The sequence below is a fragment of the Mus pahari genome, chromosome 4 (assembly GCF_900095145.1).
Source record: "Mus pahari chromosome 4, PAHARI_EIJ_v1.1, whole genome shotgun sequence".
NCBI classification, from domain to species: domain Eukaryota; kingdom Metazoa; phylum Chordata; class Mammalia; order Rodentia; family Muridae; genus Mus; species Mus pahari.
Genome location: NC_034593.1, coordinates 69,263,347 through 69,271,484, shown reverse-complemented (window position 1 = coordinate 69,271,484; position 8,138 = coordinate 69,263,347).

Below are 8,138 nucleotides of genomic sequence, written 5' to 3'. Positions count from 1 at the left end.
AGAGAGAGAGAGAGAGAGAGAGAGAGAGAGAGAGAGAGAGAGAGAGAATGTTTTTGTGAACTGTTTTTATTGTGTTATTCAAATGATGATTTCTCTGCCCTCATTTATTGCTTCTATCTGGACACAGCACTGTACTGTTTATGTCTAGAATCTCCTGCCTCAAGTTTGTGTCAACAATTCTTACCATTTATTCTCTACTTTGTGAATAAATGTTGATCACCCAGTGTCTGGGGAGAAGAGAGAATAGGGCAGAAACTTCCCAGCCAGAGAAAGGAGAGAGAGGAAGGTAGATTCAGATTGGCCATGAGCAGGAGATGATTTGAGAAGATACCATAGGAAGAAACATCTGAAGCAGAGAGCTAGAGCAATATAAAACTTCAAGTATATAGGGACTGGGGCTGGGAGGCAGTCAGATTACCATAGCAGATTAAGGTAGATCATTTAAGTGGATATTAAGATACAACTTGAAATAAAGCTTGGTTTCTTTGTGATTATTGGGGGCAGCAAAAGTAAAGAAATACAGCTGCCTTCCTACTAAACACTATCCCCAATGCCCCTGACTTCCCCTTGACAGACTGTAGCCTGTAACTCAGGCAGCGATTCTCTGATGGATAGATGAGAGGTCATACTGGCCACAAGAACTCCAGGTATGCTGCACAGCTGCAAGCCTCCGACCCTCTTTCTGTGTCCCTCCCCCACTAACACTTTCCTCTTTGCTGAGAATGAGCAGCCAACTCAAGTAGCAATTTACTGCTAGATCAGAGGTCAAACTGGTCAGAAGAACTTCTGCTGCCCCCTCTGCCCTCATTTGACAAAAGACCATGGGTGCCTGGTCCAGACCCAAATATGGGTGGAGATCCACTGCTCAACCACAGACCACACAGGCCAGGAAACCAGAGGAAAGAACAGAAACAAATGAGCAAAATATTCATCAACCAAAGACAAATCCAGAACTTGTCACCTAAACCTATAATCATCCCAAATCTAGATACCTAGATGCCAATATAAGAACACAATGAAACACAGATAAACCTCAATCAATCAATCAATTAATAAATCAATCAGTCATACAACCTTTAGAACCAATTTTATAAAAATGATACAGATCCTTAAAAAAAATAAAAAAGAAAAGAAACTTCATAAAAAAATTGAGGGAAAGAAAAATAAAAATTTGGGGAAACTGAAAATCATTAAAGAAAGATAAGAATACCAAGGAAAAGAAGTAAAAAATGAATAAACCTATTCAAGACCTAAAAATGGAAATAGAAGTAATAAGTAAAACACAAACTGAGGGAATTCTGGAAATGGAAAATCTGGATAAGTGAACAGAAATTACAGATACAAGTATCACAAACAAGAAATAAGATGAAAGAGAAATATATAATCTCAAGCTTTGAAGGTACAATAGAAGAAATAGAAACAAAGGAAACATTGAATTTAAAAAATTTCTGACACAATTATTACCACCACCACCACCACCACTACTACCACCACTACCACCACCAAAACCAACAAAGACAACAAAAGAACCAAAAGTTAACAGTTGTTGGTCATTGATATTTCTCAATACCAGTGGACTCAACTCCCCAATAAAAAGACATGGAGAATGAATGAAAAAAAATCTATCTTTCTATTGTCTACAGTTAGCACACATCAACATCAAAGATAAACATTACCTCAGAGTAAAGGTTGAAAAAAAAAATGTTGTCCAAGCAAATTCACCTAAGAAGCAAGATGGTATAGCCATTCTGATATCTAACAAAATAGACTCCAAACTAAAATCAATCAGAAGAGACAGGGAAGGAGACTTCATACACATCAAAGGAACTATTCACCAACATGACTTTCCAATTCATATCATCTATGTCTCAAATGTGAGGGTGCCCATGCTTGTAAAAGAAACATTATTAAAACCTAAACCAAACATTGACAAGCACACATTGTTAGTGGGGCATATCAAAACTCTACTTTCTCCAGTGGACATAATATACAGTCAAAAATTAACAGAGAAAATACTGGAGCTCACATAAATGTTCCTAACAAATATCAATAAACAATTTTACCTAAACACAAAATAATAGACATTTTCCTCATCATTTTATAGAATTTTCTCCAAAACTGACCATATATTCAGACACAAAGCAACTCTCAATAGATAGCAGAAAAATGACATAATCATCTGCATTCTATTAGACAACCACAAATTAAAGCCAAATTTCTATAAAACCAAACCAAACAAAAAACCAGAAAGCCTCTGGAAACTCAAACAAAGCCATGGAAACTGAGAAAAATCTCTGTAGAATGATTACTTAATCAAGACAGAACTAAAGACAGAAAATAAAGACAGAAAATAAAGACTTCCTTCAATATAAATAAATATGAACTATACCCAAACTATGGCATAAATCGAAAGTGGAAAAGTTTATAAAACTTAGTGCCTACATGAGAGAGAGAGAGAGAGAGAGAGAGAGAGAGAGAGAGAGAGAGAGAGAAAGAGAAAGAGAGAGAATCACATAGCATAGCAACCTAGCAGTACATTTGAAAGCTCTAGAACAAAGAAGCAAAGACACCCAAGAGCAGTAGAAGGTAGAAGGCAGAAAACAAATAAATAAAATATAAACAAATAGAACAATATAAAAATGAAACAACAGTTTGTTATTTGAGAATATCAGCAGGATAGACAAACCCTTATTCAAACTAAGTGTAAAAGGGAAAGAGGGTATTCAAATTAACAATTCAGGAATAAAAAGAGGGACATAATCACAGACACTGGGAAAATTCAAAGAATCATTAGGTTATGGTTTATAAATGTGTACCACAACAAATTAAAAAATGTAAAATAAATGAATAATTTTCTTAGTACATACAAATTAGCACTTAAATAAAGATTAGGTAATAAATATAAGTAGACCTGTCATCTTTAGTGAAATATAAATAGTCATTTAAAATCTCCAAACCAAACAAAGCTCAGGGATAGACAGTTTTAATACAGAAATCTACCAGACTTTCAAGAAGAATTAATGTGAATCTTCCTCAAATTATTCCTCAAAATAGAAACAGACGGAGCATTGTCAAATTCATTTTCTGAGGCCACAGTCACCGTGACACCTAATCCTCAAAAAAAAAAAAAAAAAAAAAAAAAAATCAACAAAGAAAGAGAATTACAGACCAATTTCTCTCATGAGCATTGATGCAAAAATACTCAACAAAATACCTGCAAACAGAATCCAAGAACGCGTCAAAAACATCATCCACCATGATCAACTAGGTTTCATCCTAAGGATGCAGATGATATAATAGTATATATAATTGATCCCCAAAATTCTACCAGAGAATTTGAAAGCATCTTCAGAGAAGTGTCTGAAAAAAATATTAACTTAAAAAAATACAAATACAAAAATACAAATACAGCATACAATGTGACATACAAATACAAACCCACTGAAGAAAAAAAAATCAGAAAAAGCATATCCTTCACAATAGCCATGAATAATATGAAATATACTAGTGCAACTGTAATCAAGCAAGTGGAAAACTTATATGACAAAACTTTGAAGAAAAAAGTTGAAGAAGATATCAGAAGACATAAAAAACTCTTATGGTCATGAATCATTAGAATTAACATAGTAAAAATGGCTACCATACCAAACACATCTCCAGATTCAATGTAATCCCCATTAAAATTCTAACACAATTTGTTATAGACCTTGAAAAGACAATATTTAATGTCATATGGGAAAACAAACAAACAAACAAACAAAACCCAGGATAGCTAAACATGAACAGTAAAATAACTTCTAGAGTTATCACCATCACTAATTTCAAGCTATACTATAAATTAATAGCAACAAAAAGTACATGCGATTGACATAAAAACAGACACATTGATCAATGAAATTGAGTCAATGACCCAGACATAAATCCATATACCTGTTGGACACCCAATTTCTATCAAGAAGCTAGAAATACACACTGGTCCAAATACTGGTACCAGCGTAACTGGATGTCTGCATGTTGAAGAATGCAAACAGGTTCATGTTAATAGCCCTGTGCAAAATTCAAGTTCAGGTGGATTAAAGACCTGAACTTTAAACCAGACAAAGTAAACCAGATAGAAAGGAAAGTAGACAATAGCCTAGAACGCCTAGGCACAGGAGACAGCCTCGTAAACGGAGTACGGAGCACTGATAGCCCAGGCACTAAGACTGACAACTGATAAATGGGATCTTATGTATCTGAAACATTTCTGTAAGGCAAAGATTACCATCAACAGGACAAAACCATAGCCAAAAGAATAAGAAAATATTTTTTCCTAACTCCAGATCTGATAGACTGCTAATATGCCAAATATATAGAGAACTCAAAGAATATAGATGCAAACAAAACAAACAATCCTATTAAAAAGTGGGTACAGAGGTAAACAGAACATTCTCAGTGGAGGAAACTAGAATAGCAAGAAGCACTTAATGGAATGTTCAACATACTTAGCTCCCAGGGAAATGCAAATCAAAACTTATCTTAGATCCTACCTTCTACCTGTCAGATGTCTAAGATCAATAACAAAAGTGACAGCTCATCCTGGAAAGGATGTGGAGCCAGGGGAATACTCCTCTTTTTCTGTTGGGAGTGCAAATATGTACAACTACTGTGGAAATCAATATAGTAGTTCCTGAGAAAATAGAAAATTGATTGACCTCAAGACCCAGCTATACCACTCCCTGCCATATACCCAAAGTACTTCCATTGTACCACATGAACACTTGCTTAACTATGTTCCTGGTGAAGTTATTGATAATCACCAGAAATTGGAAACAACTTAGATGTCAGTTTTATCAAAAGAATAAATAAAAAATGTTCTGAATTTACAGAATGAAATATTTATTACTCATCTGTTAGACAAAAATGACATCATGAAATTTGCAGAAAAATAGATGGAACTAGAATAAACCATCTTGAGTGAGACAACTAAACCCAGGAATACAAACATGGTATGTACTAGATTATAAGTGGATATTAGCTGTCAGTAATGGATAATTACACTAAAATCCATATACCCAAAGAGGTCTCATAACAAGCAGAGCTCTAGGGTTGATGCATAGATCTCCCTAGGAATGGGAAATAAAATAGATTTTCTAGCTGGAATGGAGGGAAATGGGCATGGGAACAGGAGGGACCAGGTAGGGGATGGAGGCACAGAGGGAGGAGGGAGAGAGTACAGGGAATGATGACTGGAATATGGCAGCTTTTAGGGAGTGATGTAAATCCTAGTGCAGTAGAAACATCCTGGGACATATGAGGGTGACCTTAGTTTAGACTTGTAATAATAGAGGATAAAGAGCCTGAACTGTCTTCTCTCTGGAACTAGGAAAGGCTCTTCATCATGGGACTGGGACACCAACCCAACCACAAAATCCTCTACACATACCTTTTCCACCTGGAAGATGTACTGTGGCAATGGTGGCTCTGAGCTTGTAGGAGTTGTTCTAACTTACAGCCCAAGGCAAGAGAGGGGCCCCATGCCCAATCCTGCCTAGAACTAGAAGCCAGGTACCTAGCCCAATTGTCTGAGGGGCTCACTCCAGCTCATGAAAGCAGATGCAGAAATTCATACCTAAACATTAGGCAAAGCTCAGGGTATCCAATAGTAGAGGGGCATAAGGATTATAGTTGAAGGGGTCAAAGACAAAAGGAGAACATGATTCATAGAATCAACTAAACAGGATTACTAGGGGCTTAAAGAGACTGAAGTGGTAATCACTGAGCTTTTGTGCTAGGTCCTTTGCCTATATGCTGTGGTTGCTTCGCTTAATATTTTTGTTGGACTCCTAACAGTGGGAGTAGGGGTGTTTCTGACTCTTTTGACTACTCTTGTGACTTCTTTTCTTTTATCACATTTTCTTTACCAGCCTTTATATGAGAATTTGTTCCTAGTCTTATTGTAACATATTATGCTTTGTCCAATTGATATTGATGGGAGGTCTGTTGTTTCCTGAAGGGAAACAGGAGCAGTGGATCTGGGGGAGAAGGGATGTGTGGGGATTGGAAATAAGAGTAGTGGAAAGAGGGGATGAAAGGATGTATTGCATTAGAGAAAATAAATAAAAGAAAAAAGAAAAAGAAAAAGAAAAATGCTGTTTGATATGTAGTGATCAAAACACTGAACATAAGGAACAAAGAAAATATTAAAAGCTTCAAGGGGAAAATATCATGTAACGTAGAAGTATAGACCTACTAGAATAACCCGTGACTTCTATTGTGGACTGGAAAAGTAAGAAGGGACTGGACAGATGTTGTACAGATTCTAAGCGATCTTAAAAACCAGATAACCTACTAAAGCCAGGAACATTTTCAATCATAATAGATTTATAAATGAACCTGACATGGTGGAACATGCCTTTAATTTCAGCAGTCAGGAGGCAGAGACAGAGGAAGAGGTAGTTTTCTTAAGTTTTCACCAAGTCTACTCTACAAGACAATTCTAGGACAACCAGGGCTACAAAGAGACATCATTTACATAAAAGAAAGAAGAATGAAAAAAGGAAAGAAAGAAGAAAGAAAGAAAGAAAGAAAGAAAGAAAGAAAGAAAGAAAGAAAGAAAGAAAGAAAGAAAGAAAAGGAAGGAAGGAGAAAAGGAAGGAAGGAAGAAAGAAAGGTGAAAAGAAAGATGAGAAAGAAAGAAAGAGAAAAGAAGGGAAAAAAGAAAAAGAAAAAAGAAAGAAATACATTTCATGATAAAGTCAAACTTAAGCACTACTAATCTATAAATCCAGCCCTATAGAAAGCACTAGAAGGAAAACTACAACCTGAAGAAATTAGCCACACTTAAGAAAATAAAGAAATAAATAATATCGGAGTATCATATCAAAAGTGAGAAACACATACCATTAAAACAAAATAACAGGAGCCAATAAACACTACTTAAAACTAGAATGTTGGTTTTGGTTCCTGAGCAAAAAAAAAAAAAAAAAAAACACTAACTGACATTATGAATTTAAGAATAAGATCCATGCTTCTGGTGTATACAAGACAAACACCTTAACAGTAAAGATGGAAATCACCTCACTATAAGTAGATGGAAAAAATATTGCAAGAAAATGGACCCAAGAAGCAAGCTAAAGTAGGCATTTCAATATCTGATAAAACAGACTGAAACCAGTCTCAGGAGATATGGAAGGGCAATACATATTCATTAAGCAGAAATCCACCAAGAAGATATTGCACTTCTTAACATCTATGCCCTCAAATCAAGGGCACCCAGTTTATAAAAGAAATACTATCACAGCTTAAATTATATATTGACCATTGCACAGTGATAGATCACTCAGTATCACACTCTTGCTGATAGACAGGGTAGCCAGAAAAACACTAAACAGGGAAGTGCTGAAGCTAACTGATATCATTAATCAAATGGTTCTAACATATATTTCAGAACATCTCACTCAAATACAAAAGAGTGTTTATGGAGTTTTCTTCAAAGTAAACTACATACTTGAACACAAAGCAAGTGGTAACAAAAACAACAAAATTGAAATAACACTCTGTATTCTATCTGACCATCACAGCTATTAATACCAATAAAAAGCATAAAATCCAGGGAAACTGAACAGCTCACTACTGAAAAAATGGCTTAAGACAGAATTAAAGACTTTCTAGAATTGAATGAAAGCAAAAAGCAGTTTATCCAATTCTGTGGGTCAAAGATGAAGGTGGTTCTTGGAGGTACATTCATAGCACTATATGCCTATATTAAAACAAAACAAAACAGATAGATCATATATTAGCAATTTACCACTACACAAAAGGTTTCTAGGGAAAAAAAGAAGATGAAAAAGAGGAGGAGGAGAAGGAAGAGGGAGAAGAAGAGGCAAAGGAGGAAGAAGGAGAAGAAGAAGGAAGGGAGAGGGGAAGGAGGAGGCAGAAGAGGGGAAGGGGAGGAGGAGGAGGGGGAGGAGGAGGAGAAGGAGGAAGAAGGAGAAGTAGGAGGGGGAAGGAGGAGGCAGAAGAAGGAACGGAGGAGGAAGAGAAGGGGGAGGAGGAGGAGAAGAAAAGGAAGAAGAAGAAGAAGAAGAAGAAGAAGAAGAAGAAGAAGAAGAAGAAGAAGAAGAAGAAGAAGAAGAAGAAGAAGAAGAAGAAGAAGA